The sequence below is a fragment of the Crocuta crocuta genome, unplaced genomic scaffold, assembly GCF_008692635.1.
Source record: "Crocuta crocuta isolate KB4526 unplaced genomic scaffold, BGI_CrCroc_1.0 scaffold67, whole genome shotgun sequence".
NCBI lineage: Eukaryota > Metazoa > Chordata > Mammalia > Carnivora > Hyaenidae > Crocuta > Crocuta crocuta.
Genome location: NW_027531896.1, coordinates 933,780 through 951,281, shown reverse-complemented (window position 1 = coordinate 951,281; position 17,502 = coordinate 933,780). Strand labels below are relative to the sequence as shown.

The 17,502-nt window shown below is 38.4% G+C and overlaps 1 protein-coding gene across 1 annotated transcript in view; it reads left to right on the top strand.

The window, feature by feature from the left end:
* Window positions 1-17,502, top strand: part of ZC3H6 (zinc finger CCCH-type containing 6) — a 72,072-nt gene that overhangs the window by 276 nt on the left and 54,294 nt on the right. The window lies entirely within an intron of this gene.

Sequence of the window (17,502 nt, the reverse complement as noted above, 5' to 3'; positions counted from 1 at the left end):
TCGGTGCTGCGGTCCAGCCTGGGCTGAAATGAAGCCTCTCTCAGCCCAGGGTCCGCCGTTCACTTACAGATGGGACCAGCCAGGAATTTGTAATAGCCGGTGTTCTGCTTGACTACTACCCTAGCACACTCCTAAAAATAAACTTGGTGTTTTGGTTTTTTTTTTTGTTTTGTTTTGTTTTTAAGGAAAAGTTTAAACTCCCCAAGGCCATGTGTTTATAGTCTTACCCCTCGGAATTTGAAATAGTAAGTTTAAAGTTAAAAATGTTAGGTTTTGCAAAGCTTAGTGTAGCACAGTCTTCTCCAAAAGTGAAAACTCCGGGGATGATCCCATCCAGCTACATTTTCTAAATACTGTGTATAATTTGAACATTTAACTGAGATTCTGATATTTTTGCTAGGCCTTAAGGGGCACATTTTTGGTTCCGTTAGTGCTTTGGGCGTATTTACATATTTTAGTAGCGCAAATAGCATGTTTAAGTTTTGGTTAGGTTTTTCTTTTACATTGGTGTCTAACTTAATCATAAAAAAAGAGCTTTAGTTCATTAAAATTACTGGAATAAAATCTGTTGAATCTGATTTTTATTTAGAATATTTAAATATATGGAACCCGGCAATTATTCCTTAGTGAACAAAAGTAATCAGAAGTATACATTATACTCTAGTCTAAACTGTGTACAGATTGCTCAAGTTTTACCTGTGGAGTAATGTGATATACTTTTGGTAAAGCATTCCAAACACTTAAAAAACAACAAAAACCCACAAGAAGAAATAACAAATGTCACTGGAATTTGAAATATCTAAATATTTGGCAACCTTGAGAGTGATGAAAATATTTTGACAACTCTCATATGGTAATAATAAAAGTAGATCACCAAGCAAGTCAATTAGACATTCAGTAATTTTTGGAAACTTAAAAACACTCTTAAAAATTATGGCGATATTAGCTTGCACTTGACATAGTTTCATGATTATTTTACATTATCTTGTCATTAAAATGACAGAATTCTTGGAATGGGTTAACTAATATTTTGAGAAATTTTCCACTCTGAATATCTGGGCAAACCAATGACTGGGTTTTGGTAATGCAGCTAAAGTTCATAATTTTGTATGGAAGAAGGAAATATGGTCTCTGTTCACAAAGCAGCTTCAATATGTAGGATTATGTATGCTGTGTAATGAAGAAACCATGTCACCAAATTCAGGTATTAAAATAATTTTGCTAGTAAGGAACTCCGATGCCAGACTTTAAAAAGAATTTGGAATTTTAAAATAATGAATTGGGGGTATGTGGGTGGTTCATCTGTTAAGCACCTGACTCTTGATTTCTGCTCAGATCATGATCTCACAGTTTGTGCCATGGAGCCTTTCCCTGCCTTGGGCTCTATGTCTGAACAAGATTTTAAATGGGAATGGAAATTCACAGAAGGCACAATTTTTTTCTTTTAAAAAATTGTACTTTTCCTGCACTTAAAAAAAATTTTTTAAAGTTTGTTTATTTTGAGAGAGAGTACTCGCCCGGGCACACACAGTTGGGAGAGGGGCAGAAAGAGAGGGAGAGAGAATCCCAAGCAGGCTCCTTGGTGACTGGAGTGGAGGGGCGTGGGTGGGGCAGGCAGGGCTTAATTTTCAGGAACTGTGAAGTCATGACTTGAGTCAAAACCAAGAGTTGGACACTTAACCGACTGAGCTACTGGGGCACCCCTTTTGCACATGTTTTACCTGATGAACATTTTGTACAAGATTTGTTTGCCATCTTTTTAAGAAAATACCCATTTGATGTACTTTTCTTTAAATATTTCCATGCCTGGAGTGAAAACATGGTATTTTTATAAGTGTTACTAATATAATAATACCAATCAAGAAATTTGTGGGTATGTAAAATGTTAGTAGAGGACTTCTGCAAAGAATCTGAGAAATCAAGAATAGTGGTGGAGAAGGAGTTGGAGAGAGTCCAAAGTGAGATTAAATACTTAATCTCTCTTTTCATTCAATTCTTCCCTTTCATCCAGTTCTCTTAGGCACAACTTCAGCCACCCAGCTTTATATTTCACTGGATGTTGACCCAATTAAAACAATTCACAAACAACTTTTAAAGGCTAAATACTGTGAGTCCCTGTTTTGGACACATGTACAGTGGAGTAGGGAAGATAGATATATACCTAAGTATCTATTACATGATTTTCTGAAGTATTCTAAAAGTAGGGGTGCCTGGGTGGCTCAGTCGGTGAAGCATCTGACTTCCGCTCAGGTCATGATCTCATGGTTCGTGGGTTCGAGCCCTCCGTCGGGCTCTGTGCTAACAGCTAGCTCAGAGCCTGGAGCCTGCTTCAGATTCTGTGTCTCCCTCTCTCTCTGACCCTCCCCTGCTCACACTGTCTCTCTCTCTCTCTCAGAAATAAATAAAAATATTTAAAAAAATTTTAAAAAACGATTTTAAAAGTAAAAAGTGTTACAGGGCCTGCTCTGGGAAAAATGATAATATTAACATGTGCAGTATAAAACCTTGTGATTCTGAGAGTCTTTAATTGATAAGAGATATGTAGAATACTTTCCTTTGGGAGGAGGTTATTTGCACATTATGAACAACCTTCCCACCTCCTTCTTACTCTCCTCTCCCCACTTTTCTTCCTCATGTAAAACAAGAACAACAAAACTCCCAACTAGTCAGAATTACAGTGTGTGTATGTATATATGTATGTATGTATATATATATATATATATATTTTTTTTTTAAGTATTTATTTTGAAAGAGAGAAAACATGAGCTGGGGAGTGGCAGAGAGAAAGAGAGAGTGAATCTTACAAACCGTGAGATCATGACCTGAGTCAAAAACAAGAGTTAGACAGTTAATCAACTGAGCCACCTAGGCACCCCTATAGTAGTTTATTTTTTCTCCCTCTTCTCTCTCTCCTACACATAATGATTGAAACCTTACTAAGAGACTGCACTGGAGAATCTGAAGGGATGAGAATGGAGAAGATAATTACACTTTCCATTTGTAATAGGGCATTCATTTGATTCTCACATTAATCCCATGAGGAGGCATAGTATTACAGTGTTCACTAACTTGTGTAGGGGATCCCACAGACGGAGACTAGATGGAGCGCAGGTATGCAGACTTCTGCGTGTATTATTTTTATTCTTCATTAAGTTTACATAGGGAAGCAATGCAATAAGTTCCAGCCTTTACTTTCTGAATTGTTACGGACTGTAATACAGTACATTTAAGAAACACCTGCGTTCTCAGTAAAACCTGGGTTTTGATGATCATTTTTCCTCTAACTTGGTTAGTATTCTTTGTTTTCCATGATTATTTATCTTATTTGTGAAATAAGGTAGTTGAATTAGTTGATATTCAATCTCCCTTCCCATTTTAGTTAGTAATTTTAATTTAAAAAATTGAAGATCCCTTATCTCACATTAGAGTTCACTTGATGATGTTCTATCAATATCTGGTTTGTAAATTCATGTATATACTTGAGCAAATGCCTTCCCTCACTGTAGTAGGATTCTCACACAGAGTCATGACACCTAGGCTTTTCCTTCAAGGAAGCAACTTTATTCCAGCAGGCGTCGCTCAGTAGAGTTCCTACCCAAAGAACTGAGCCCCGAACACCACGTGACGTGGTTTTTTATATTATTTTTTTACTTCTCTGTGTCCCCTATATGGTAACACACAAACATGCAGTCTGATTAACGTGGTCTCATGTTACAAGGTCGTGAGAGATATTCTCATATACGTGAATAGCAAGATTGCCTTGAGGTGTTTTGGTTTTTTTTTCTTTCCTTAGGGAGGGGACCCTACCACATTCTCCCCTTTGATGCTCTGACCCCTCTATTTAGGGTCAAAGAGCATCATCTTGGTTTAGGGATTGATATTTTTATAACATCATTACATGAGTGGACATCTCTTTTTTTAATTATGGCCTCAATGAGACTGGAAGCAGACCACACAACCAGGGGAACTAAGTAGGGTCAGATTAAGTATTCTCCTAAAATTAGGAGGATAATTTCTGTGAGGCTTTTGAATCCCCCAAGAGTTGAAAACCCCAAATAAATCTCCAGGGTTTTAACTGTTCCAGTTCTGGACTGGGACATGAGTAACCTTTTTTATTTCATCTGTGATCTCCTCTATGACTTTTTTTTCATCTATTTGTAGACAGCAGTTGTTTAGGTTAAAATTTTTACAAACATCTCTCTCAGAAGCAAGCGTGTAATCTAAGGCCAAGCAATGTTGATAGATGGCATTGTACATTTTGGTTTGTTGCTTGGCTAGTAATCATTCTCTGACCCAGTGGTGAAATGAAAGGTGGTTAGGGTAAAGCCAAGAGCCCGCATCCGTTATTTTAGGGTTAGATTGTCTATCTCATTTAGATTTTTCCTTTATGCGCCTGATAATGGGGGGGTGGGTGCCCATAAAGGATCTCATAAGGGAAGAACCCCATCTGCTTCTTTAGCCTCCCATTTGCAGCTGCAGTCTGCCTCCCTGAAGGTCCCTTATCTCTCCCTGTCTAATGTTACCCTTTTTCCGTATTTATTTTTCCCTGGAACAGGGCCTGTAACTGCTGTTGAGGAACAGGGATGATGACCGTTCTGGCTTCTTCAAGCTGATAAGGGACGGTGTAGGGGTACAGCAGATAGAGTCTACCCAAGGGTTAGTCGAGCGGCCCACAGTATGGTTTTTCAGGAAGGCTGGCAGGCATGAGGCAGCATAAACATTAGCAGACACAAAGAGAAAAACACAAAGATAATACTGACCAACAGGATGGCATCTTAAAATAATGTCTGTAGTTCCCAAATCTGTCAAATAATCTAGGAGAGACCCTAACTTTGTAAACAACGTATGTCAGGGAATCTCTCATTACCCAGCTAATGGAGAAGCAGGAGCAGTATGTAATCAATGGTGGCTCTATTTTCAAGAGTTTGGCCCTAACTTAATTAAAAAAATTTTTTTAAAGCATCTAATGCTTGAGGTGTTATTTAGAGTTTTGCTGAGTAATAAGCTTTATTTTGTTGTGTAAAACTTTTTTAAGAGCCAGAAGTTGTACTAGAGAAAGAGTCAAGGCAGCCATTTACCATTATTAATTAGTAATTTTTAGGTAAGCCAAACCTGAGTATTATTTTATAAAGCAGAGCTTTTATTACTTTTTGTGCCTTTTCTGTCTTGTAGGGGAAGGCCCCTACCCAATTAGTAAAAGTATTAACCCGTACAAATAGATGTTGGCTTTTTTTTTTTTGGACCTTGGCAACTGAGTAAGACCTAATTGTTAGTCTCTTCCTGGATAGTCTCCAGTTCCTTGATTGTCTGGGAGAGCAAGTTTGTGGTTGAAAGGATTGTTTTTAAGACATACGTTACAGCCTGATACCACTTGCAGAACTGTCCTTGACAGTTTACTGGACATCCTTTGAGCCATTTGATAAGTTTTGTCCTTCCCTAAACAAAAGGTCTCATGCTGTGTTTTAATAATCTTTTAGCTTTGTGAGTAATTGCCCTGCTCTGTTTTAACCATTCCAAGGGCTGGAGACAGTATTTAGGAGTCGGACCCCCATTTACATACTTGTTTATTTATTTTGGAGGAGGGGAGAGTAAGTGGGATTCAGTCTCCTTTAATAATTGATATAGCAGCAAGCTATTTTCCTGAACCCTGGTATCTATAGCCTATAATACCCTATAATTTTCTAAAGCTCACATAATTATTTACCTGTCCCAAGTTAGTAGCACCAGAGTCTCTAATTTAGTTATAATGTCCCTTTCAGCAAGAGAGTAAGGCTCTTTGGCATTATCAGGAAAGAATGAGAAAAAATTAGGTTTCCCCATACACATCCCAGGGGCTGAGAGAAAAATTTAGTTAGAAGTTTTTCAGAGGTGCCCCTAATAGACATGCTGCATTTGGATAGTTGGTCTGGAGTAGAAAGGAGGACAGAAAAGGTAGCTCTGGTATTAAGAAGGAAATCAACCAGTTCTTCTGTATTTAGAGTTACCTGAGGTTCTGGGTTTTTGATAGACAGTTGGTTTAGGGGAGCCACCATGAAGATCCCCAGGTCCTGGTTAATCCCTCCAGGGACATTGGTTATCTGACAGATAGAGGTTCCCGAGGGCACTCAGATGTCCAGTGATTGTTTCCATATCGGGGTCATGGCTTATGGGGTTTTCATTTTGTTTGGCCCCTTTGGGGTTGTTCTTATTTTAGTGTTCTGAATGGCCATAGAAATGGCACTTGGTGCCAGGACCTCGGGAAGTCCAGTCTGACATAGTGCATAAGGCCACAACTAAGGCCTTAAGATTTTTTTTTTAAACTTTCTTTTCTGTTTTGTTTGTAATAACCCAATTGGCAGCTCATAAGAACTCCTCCAGGGTCCCTTCAAGGCCAACAGCCAATTTTTGCATTTTCTCTGAATATCTAGGGCTGATTGAATGACAAATTTGTCTTTTAAAATAATCTCAGCCTTAGGGGTGTCAAGGAAGATAGCCATATATTTATTGAGAGCCTCTCTCAACCTCTCCAGGAAGGCCATCAGACTCTCATTTTGTGTTTGTAAAATAGTGGCTAATTTAGCATAATTTAAGGGCTAAATCTTAGAGTTCCTTCATTTTCTTCTAAAACATCTGTGTCGTTAAGTCTGATTTAACAAAAGCATGATATCTTTCCAGGTCAACTCAAAAACATGTAATATTCTGAAAAGCTTTTATGTATTTATCCAATTAGAAAATTTACCTAAATCTCCTTTATCTGTCTTAAACCTTGTAATGTAAAGTGTTTTTGTTTTGTTTTGTTTTGTTTCTACCCCTCTGTTTCCTGCCTGTAGGACCTTGTGGTAGGACTGTAACCAAGCAAGATTTTCTTGGTTGTCTTAGGATGCACTAATTTTATTTTGGCCCAACAGTAACTTATGTATTGATCTTTGGCCATTGAGGGAGGGGGTTAAAGGGCCAAAGTCAAGGTCTTTTCCCCATTTTCAACAATGCCCACACAAATATGTTTCAGCCACTTGGGTATCCATTTTTGGCATACAATGGACTAAGCTTAGTAAAATGGCTCCCATGTATCTTAGTAAAAGTCCTTTATATAGCATCCATCCCTCATATGGCAGAGGCATCCATTCCTCTAGTAAATAAGAACATCACAAATGTGGAGGATTTGGAGGCTGGCATCAAGGATCTTGCCATCATTTTCCCAGCCTTTGGATCAAATGAGGAGGAATTTTAATCTTAATCCTGTGTACTTTTAAAATCCATTTATTTTACCTTAGTCCATCCTGACCATATAAAATATTTCTTTTTAAAGATTATCCTTCACAAACCTTCTACAACTTTTTTTTTTTGCATTTAGATGTTGTACCAAGCCATTTTTCTCCAAATAACCAGTCTCATTTAGGACAAAATCAATTTTCTTTTACATTTAACACAAATATATTTCCATTCCTTATATCCTTATTTTTTTTAATTTTTTATTTATTAGAGAGAGAGGGAGACAGTGTGAGCAAGAGAGGGTCAGAGAGAGAGGGAGACACAGAATCGGAAATAGGCTCTAGGCCCTGAGCTAGCTGTCAGCACAGAGCCCAAGGTGGGGCTTGAACCCATGAACTGTGAGATCATGACCTGAGCCAAAGTCAGATGCATAGCCAACTGAGCCACCCAGGTGCCCCTTCCTTATATCCTTCTTACATACCTCCTACTTTCCTACATACAGAGTTGTTGCTTTTCTCATTTCCAACAGTCTTAAGTACACTTAGCAGAATTTTAACTGCTAGAAACCTTAGTCTCCATTGAAAACTAAGTAGTACTCAATTGTGAACTCTATGTTATAATCTTTTTAGATGGCAAACTTATGAATCCATTAAGCACAAAGAATTTTTTTCAATAGTTCCAAATATCCTTAGTTTTTTTTGCAACAAGTCAAAAGCACAAATCTACATCTAGTACTTGGTGCTTTAGCTTCTTTTCTTGTTACATAGCCAATGAGTTCAATCTCAATTTATCATGCAAGCAAAATGTTAACATTTTAGGTTACCAAGGACTTTGAAAGCTATCTTAACAATTACCCATGAAAACTATGAGACAGACAGAATTAACCATTACCTTCAGTCTTCCTTTTGTTAACATATTGGAACAGAGATAACATGAGCTTATTTGACCTTCAGCAAATCTAGGTAGAATACACATTTGTTTCTCTTTTTTTTTTTTTAATGTTGATAAACATTGTCTCACACCAACAAACTTAAAATTAACTTAAACACTGAATATGCTTTTCTTGAGTCCACATAAGACACTTTGTTCCCCATGGTTAATTTTTGCCTGGAAAGTTGTTGGGGAAATCTGACTTTGGTGGTCTTTGCTCCTCAACATCCAGGGTAGGAGGAGGAGCTGATGGTGCCTGAAGCATTGAGGAGGCAGTTTTGCAGGCCGCCCCCCTAGGTGGTGCAGAAAAGGAGTGGGAGAAGGGAGGGTAAAAGAGGAGAGGTGCCAGCAGAAAGCAGAGAAAGAGAATTCCCAGTTTTAAATCTTGTCAGCTCAGACAGAGGAGTAGACTTTAGGTTTCTTTTGTTTTGTTTTCCACCAGTGGAATTAGGCAGTCCATGTCAGTCCAGAGAAGACAGGGAATTTCCCTGAAACAAAAGGAGTTTTGGCAGCTGCTTGGGATTATTCCTTAAAGTCCCTGTTCTGAGGTAGAATACAGAGGCAGTTGGCTCTAATTATTATAGTCATTGACCCAGAATATGAATGAGAGACATGTCCCCCTACACAGTTACACAGCTACTCCAACCTGCCACCCAGTGCCCAATGCCTTAGAATTGCAGCTTTGTTCCTCTTCCCTTGTGGAATTACTAGTGCAACTTTGGGAGGTGATCAGGCTCCCCTTCTGCCTATTATGGGCAGGTCTACCAACACAAACCCGGGTTCTTACCAGTCTGACGGGCACTCCCTGAGCTGGTTCATGGGCCTCACCAGTTCCGTTAGCGCACACAGGGTCCTCACCCCAGTACATTGGGAGGGCTAGTCTCCTGCGGATCAAGGGGTCCACTGGCACCAGGTGAGCTGCCTCTCCTGGCGCTCTAAGGTTTGCATCCCTGGTGGCAAAGGAGGTGGAAACACACCTTCCGAAACCCGGACGAGCCCCCAAGCAACGTAGCAGGATTCTCGCACCGAGAGTCATGACACCGAGGCTTTTCTTTCCAGGAAGCAACTTTATTCCAGCTGGTGTTGCTTGGTAGGGTTCCTACCCAAAGAACTGAGCCCCAAACACCACATGGCTTGGTTTTTTATGTTTTTTACTTCTTTGTCTCCCCTATGTGGTAACACACAAACATGCAGTTTGATTAACGTGGTCTCATGTTACAAGGTCATGAGGGATATTGTCATATACACAAATAGCAAGGTTGCCTTGTGGTGGTTTCTTTTTTCTTTCCTTAGGGAGGGGACCCTACCACATCACTAGGCTATTGATTAATGTTATATACATATATTTTTTTTTTTTTTTTTTGAGAGAGAGAGCAAGCTTGAGTGCACGTTGAGGAAGGGCAGAGAGACAGGGTGAGAGAGAATCCCAAGCAGGCTCCTTGCCATGGAGGGCTCAGTTGCCCTTGCACCCAGGCGCCCTTGTTTTATTTTCAGTTGTGGTAAAATACACCTGTAAAATTGATATCTTAACCATTTGTAAGTGTACAATTCAATAGTGTTAAGGACCTACATATTGTTATACAACCAGTCTTCAGAACTCTTTTCATCTTGCAAAACTTAAATTGTATCATTATTTTTTTACTCCTGAATCTACTCATTTAACTATTGTGAAAACTATCAAAGTGAGCTTTTCTTTGGCAAATATAAAAAACTCAAGTTATACATCATGTTTAGGTTTGATGTTGAAAAGCACTTTGACTCTTAGATATTTTTCTTTTCCTAGCCCTTCATAAACAAATCATTTCATTAACTTTTGAATTTTCATTGATTAAATTTTCATTCAGCAGACTTCTGTGCCAAGTTTATAGTGTTAAACATTGAGGAAACAAATCTGAATACAATCTCATTGAATTTGCTCTCCAGGATCTTATAATCTAGTAGGAGAAACAGACTGACAAATGCATAGTTACAGCACCAGTCATATAATAGAGGTATAAATTGATTGCAGTAGTGGCATAGATGGGGGATTCAGGGAAACATCATGGAATTAGCTACGTCTGGAGAATGAGTAAAAGTTTGGCCAAGCAGAAACAGAACTATATGAAAAGCATGAAGAAGTGAAATGGTATGGTAGGTTTCGAGATGATAAAAGTGTTGTACAGCATATTTTGGGGAATGAGGAAAAGGCTTCAGTGAATTAGGGATCTGACCCTGAATGGTGTAAAGGTCTCATCAAAGTTTTTAATTAAAAGAAAAATTTTTTGTAGTTTATTTAAGTAATCTCTTTACCCAACATGGGGCTCAAAGTCAAGACCCCAAGATTAGGAGTCACATGTTCTTCTGACTGAGCTAGTCAGACATCCCTCTCATCAAGTTTTTTAAGCAGAAGAATGTTGGGGTGCATTTTTTGGTATGATACCTGGGGGCTAGGAGGAGGCAGACTACAGAAAGGGAGATCAGTAGAAGGGAGACAAATTAGGGAACTTTCAATAATTTTCATTAAAAATTAAGCACCTCATATTTAGTATGTATTGTTTTGGACTTGGGAAATATAGCAATAAAGAAAAGAATCCTTTACCTAATGGAGCTTACATTTTCTTTGGAGAAAGAGATGATAAACATGAAAAACAAATGTGATCAGTGCAGTTAAAGTAGAAAGAGAAGTGGGTTACCCGATGGATGTGGGAAGGGTATTTCCATTTTAAGTATGGTATATTAGGGAGACAGTCATCTGAAAAAGGAACTTTTGAGCAGAGCCCTAGAATAAGAGCAATCCAGGCCCAGTACATCTGGGGGAAAAGCACGCTAGATATAGGGAACAGAAGGTGGAAAAGCCTAGAACTAGGAATGAGCCTAGTGTAATGAAAAAACAAGGAGTCAGTGTGGCCAAAGAAAAGAATGAGCAAGGGGGAGATAAGTAAGAGATGAAGTTAGATGGGCAACAGGGTGATTGTGTAGGGCTTTGGAAAGCCATCTTAAGGAACTTGGATTTCACTCTGAGTGGTATGGGAGCCGCTGGAGGATTTGAACAGAGGAGCAGGGTCATGCTATAGTAAAGAATGGTAAAAAGGAAGTTGCTTGTGGTAATATAAGTGATAATGATGATGGTTTAGGCCAGGGAGGTGAAAATGGTTGGATTTTGGATATGGTTTGGAGATAGAACCAGTAGGATTTGCTGATGGATGTGGAGCATGAAAGAAAGGAATGAATCAAAGCTACTATAAAAATCTAGAAACTGGGTAATAAGGACCTAATCAAAAGCATTGGCAGTGAAAAGGCAGACAAAAGGCAAAATTCATGGGATATCTGTTAGAGTTGATAGAACTGGAGATAAAGATCTGAGAGTTTTTAACAAAGATGTTAGTCTAGATGTTGAGATCACCCAAGTATGTATAGTAGACCATGAAGAAGACAGAAGTTTTCTGGAAGCCAAAGGAAGAGAAAGTTTCAAGGAAAGGTTGATCACAGAGCAGATAAAGGAAAGGGTTGCAAATTGGCCATAGGATATACCAAATTAGGACCTTTAAAAACATGAATGAATGAGTACAGCAGGACTTGCAAACAACTGGCCTTCAGACTTGAAATCTTGTTGTTTGCCTGACAGGATGTTTAAAAATATTTGTGCTTGAATGCCACTAGATTTGACTTATAGTCTTCATCCTTCACAATCTTTTCACTCACTGATCCTTTTTTTCATACTCAGCACCCAAGGTCTGCTTATTAGGTGACTTGCTTGACCACTTAGGCATTTGAGTTTGTGACCTTTTGTTATGCGATGAAGTCAAGTGTTCACCTGGACAGACAGGTGATCTGGCTTCCAAAAAAAATCTCAGAGAGATGGGTGACCTTGAATTCACCAAGTCAAGTCTCCAGCCAGTCTAGGGCTATCAGAATATTTTTTGTGTATCCATGCCCTCAGTGGCCTTGCTTTAATTTTTCAGATTCAGAAACTGATCCAGTCTCAAAGCTGATCAGACTTGGAGATGTTAATTCATGCTAAAAAAATAATAACAGTGGCTAACATTAAAAAAAATTTTTTAAGTTAATTTCTGTTTGAGAGAGAGACAGCACATGTAGGAGAGGGACAGAGACAGAGGCCTTCAGGCTCTGCCAGCACAGAGCCTGAAGCGGGACTTAAACTCATGAACCACGAGATCATCACTTGAGCCAAAGTTGGACACTTAACCAACTGAGCCAGTCAGGCACCCTAACAGTGGCTAACATTTTTATGGTGCTTACTATATGCCAGGTTCTGTTTTAAGTGCTTTCCATGAATTACTTCGTATAATCACAAAAACCCTACAAAACAGCCCTCATATTACAAATGAGGAAACAGACACTAAGAGGTTGATGAATTTCCCAAAGTCACAAAGTAAATCAGTGGGAACTCAGATAATCTGATTGTAGAGGCTACACTTTGATTTGAGGATAGACATCCTTATCACAAGAGAACGTGTATGTGTATATCAGAATACCATGTAAAATGAGGATAAGATGTTTTTATTAGGGAGGGTATTCTTTCCATGTAGGATGCTATATGGAAAACCAAATTATCAAAAGTTGCTTAATGAACAGGAGTATGGGATTAGAATGAGGAAGTTGATTGTAAATGACTGGAATTTTAAATGGCATCAGGTCCTGATAAAGTTCATAATATATCTGCCAAGCAGTTACTTACATTACATTTGTCAGCCTTACAGGATATCCTCTTTCCTGAGCAATGCTTACATGGGCACTGGCCACATTTGTCTCTTTACCTTTCCTCTTTCATCATTTCTTGCTAACCAGCTCTCCTTTCTTTTCATTGCATGTTAATGTCTTAAATTTAGTCAGTTATTTTTTACTTGGTCCTGTGTGTCTGACTTCTTCATCTCTGTTTTGGTTCATCATCTTTTGATTTTATGGTTGAACTTTCTGAGGCCATTCCTATTTCTTATATCTTTTTTGAAGTGTTTGGTTCCAGGGAGATATTACTTGACTGCTGATGCCATGTACCAACCCAGATGCTAGTCACTGGATGACTTCAGCAAAAGCGGTTTTAGAAGATTATGATTACTCTTGGCAAAGCAACCTTTCTCTATTGTAAAATGTTTGTATTAGTTTTCTTTTGCTTTGCTTTTTTAATGTGACTTCATGGCTTAACATTACTACTTCAAGTGAACTTTTAAAAAAAATGTTTATTTATTTTTGAGAGAGAGAGAACAAGTAACCCAGTGAGAGCAAGGGCGGGGCAGAGAGAGAGTTGGGGATCTAACCAGGCTCTGCACTGTCAGCATAGAGCCTGACGCAGGGTTCGAACTCACAAATTGTGAGATCATGACCTGAGCCAAAGTCTGACACGCAACCAACTGAGCCACCCAGTAGGCCCCAAATGAACTGTTTTAATACTTTAACTTTCATAAATCATACCCAATTTTTGAGTGGCAGATAACCAAAGCAAGTCCCAAGGAGTGTTTAAAGTGAATCCCAAGTTAATTATCATTAAAATGATAAAGCCACGTAAAAATCAATAACAATCTACTTATAAAAGTGGTAGAAAAGGGGCACCTCAGTGGCTCAGTGGATTGAGCATCCAACATCAGTTCAGGTCATGATCTTGCGGACTGTGGGTTTGAGCCCTGCATCGGGCTCTGTGCTGATGGCTTGAAGCCTGGAGCTTGCTTTGGATTCTGTGTCTCCCTCTTTCTCTGCCCCTACCTTGCTCACGCTCTGTCTCTCTCTCTCTCTCAAAAATGAATAAACATTTTTAAAAAAGTAACAGAAAAAAAATCTAGATTTAGAACTTATGATACTCAATATTTTATGTATATTGCTATTTATAATCCATATGCTTTAATTCATTTGATCCGTGTAGACAGAACAGATATTAATACCTTCATTTTATAGTTTAGGAAACAGATTTAGAGGGTAAGTAACTTGTCCAAGGTGACTAAGCAGCTGAGGGAGAACCATAGTCTGTCTCACGGCATTTGGTTTTGAACTCTTTACCTTGCTGCCATTGCCTCTTAATGGTAGTAAGTCTGATTCCATTTACTGATGCTAGATTGGGATATTGGATCCTTAAGAGGGCTTGGGTTTTGTTTTGTTTTGTTTTTCTTTTAGATATTACTTGATCATGGCAATTTGAGCCTACTTTATTATAAATTCATCTTCTGTGACAGGGTTTTTCTAAATCCTAAAACATTAAAAACGGAATGTATAAAGAATATTAATTTTCTCCTTATTTTTAAAAGAGTATGAAATCAGTTAAATCTCACTAACTGTGCACATTTTTGGCTGTAGAAAACAATGCACTTTAACGTTTTAAGAGAATTTATTGAAAATCCATAGAGGGGTGAAAGGGTGGCTCAGTTGGTTAAGCCTATGACTCTTGATCCAGGCTCAGGCCATGATCTCATCACAGTTCATGAGATTGAGCCCTGAGTCAGGCTCTGTACTGATAGTTCTGAGCCCATTTGGGATTCTCTGTTGAGTTTATAGTTCATTTGTTTTTTAACCTTTTCATTTCCTGAAAGATGTGTTTAAGTAAAAGCATAGTCTCCTTCTAAGGACTCCTTTTCTTTGTAATTAATAATTTACTGGTATACTCTGCACCAAAATCATACTGGGAGGTTCACCAGGTAGTTACATTGCTTGAATTCACATGTTTCATTCATTAACATGTTACTGATAGGTTCATTACCTGTATCAGATCATTATAATGCCTGCTTTGAAAATTTTGAGGCTGAAATGATGGGGTTGTGTTTTTCTGTGATATAGAAGATTAATATATTATTAATTCACATCCTTACTACTTTTAAGGAAAATCTTGACCCCATTCAAAGGAATGACTTAGGAATAATGATGTGACATTTAAATATATAAATAATGGGAATGTTTATAATATTAATGGAGGATTACCTGAAGGAAAATGGTTTATTAATTTCTCAATATTACTAGTTTTCAGCTAATTTTTTCTGCCTCAGAACTGTTGGAGAAAAAAATTCCTGTCCTTGGTAAAGTATGTGTATTTGAGTGGGTAGTGTCAAGTTATCAGATACTCCAAATATATTCCATTTTTCTTTTGGATTCTTGCTTGATTATTGTAGTGGCCTCCTGTTTTCCTGCAAGTGTTTTATTGCCCCTTTAGATTTGATTTTTTACTCTCAAAGCTATCTTTCAGAATGGAGATCTAATTATATCACCTTTCCTGGAAACTTCAGTGCTTTCTCGTTATATTAGAATAAATTCCAAACATGGTCAAAGCTGTGCATAATCTAGAATCACACCAGCATAATTTTGAACCAACTTTCCCTTTTTCTTTATGATCCAGTGATGTTGGCATCATGTCAGTTTCTGTCTTAGTTCTACACAGAAATTTTGCTTATCTTAATAGCTCCCTCTACCAGAGGTTCCTCCCCAACCCTTTATCTCTTAGGCTAACTCATCACCTCCATTCATTCATGACTTCCTCAGGGAAATCCTTCTGACAGATGACTTTCTCCTATTCTGTGCTCTCATAGGACTATTTACCTACTACATTTACTTGTATGACTGTTATTTTATATTTATATTTGTGATTCTTCCATTGATGTCTGTCTCCCCATCACTAGGTTAAATGCTTCTTGAGAGAAGAAACCATGTCTCTTTCTGGTTTATCATTGTATCCCCACTGAGACGGTGGTGAATAAATGCATGTTAAATGAACAAGTCCTCCCCCCCAACCCTTTTCTGCTGGGAGGGTAGTAAATTCTTATATGCACAAAGTTTTTGAGAATCCCTGCTCTAGACATTGTGAATTTCATTCTTGATTTAAATCAGAATCTCAAAGGGGGACCTGGCTGGCTCAGTCGGTAGAGCACGTGACTCTTGGTCTCAGGGTTGTGAGTTCAAGCCCCATATTCAGTACAGAGATTACTTAAAAACTAAAATAAAATAAAATCTTTTTAAAAGTTGGAACATCAGACAATTGCATACTTGAAAAATATTACTTTGTTTCCTCATATAATTGCTTTTTTGCAATCAGATTTTGGCTGCAAACCCTTGGTTCAAATTGGTGCATGCTGTAGGTGATAAACTGTTGCACTGAAGATAGTGTCCGTTGTGTCAAGTGCTGACCATTGTACCAGATGATACTGCCTTTATGAGGACTCAGGAGAAATTTCTTTCTGATTTCACTCCTAGAAAAAACAATGCCTCTCTTGAGCAACAGGTCTGTATTTGTCTTAGAATAGAAACACTGTTGTCTTGGGGCACCTGGGTGGCTCAGTCGGTTAAGCTCAGCTCACGTCATGAAATCATGGGATCGTGAGTTTAAGCCCCGGATTGGTCTCTCTGCTATCAGCTGCAGAGGCTGCTTCAGATCCTCTGTTTCCCTCTCTATCTGACCCTCCCCTGCTTGCTTACTCTCAAAAATAAAAAAAATAAAACACTTGAAGAAAATAAAAAAAAAGAAGCACCGTTTTCTTGTACCTAATCCTTATTTCTTGAAGCTCAGAGCCAAATTTGCAGCTAACATCTCAAAATGAGTGAGGGATTTCTGGCATACTCCTGTGTAAACTAATCTTAGTCTTAGCTTCATCTTAATCTTTGAAATTTTAACATATTTTATGTTTTGATCAATAAAAGTTTCTATAAATAGTATTCAAGGAATAATACAGTTTACCTGAGTTGTTTTTTTTTAAGCTGTTCATCTGCTTGCTGGGTAAGAAATGAGTTCACTCTGTCTCTCCATGCTGAAAGTGAAAACGATAGAAGGGAAAAATAAAAACTTTAACATATATTAAAAGGAATTCTATGTTTTATGTTCTGATTGGGTCATTTGGGAACTATGAATTCTTCCCTTTTTTTAAGACATTTATTTTTCCTTAAAAATTTTGTTCTAATGTTTATTTATTTATTCTTTTTTTTTTTAATACTTTTATTTATTTCTAGGAGAGAGAGACAGCGTGAGCAGGGGAGGGTCAGAGAGAGAGGGAGACACAGACTCTGAAACAGGCTCCAGGCTCTGAGCTGGCAGTCAGCACAGAGCCCGACGCNGGGGTCTTTTGTGGTTCCATACACATTTTAGGATAGTTTCTTCTAGTTTTGAGAAGAATGCTGGTACAATTTTGATTGGGATTGCATTGAATGTGTAGATTGTTTTGGGTAGTGATGATATTTTAACAATATTCTTCTNCCAGCTTTCTTTTGACTTCCAGTAGCATGATAGATATTTCTCCATTGCCTTACTTTCAGTCTGAAGGTATCCTCGGGTCTAAAATGAGTTTCTTGGGGCACCTGGGTGGCTTAGTCGGTTAAGCGTCCGACTTTCGCTTAGGTCATGATCTCGCGGTTCGTGGGTTCGAGCCCCGCGTCGGGCTCTGTGCTGACTGCCAGCTCAGAGCCTGGAGCCTGTTTCAG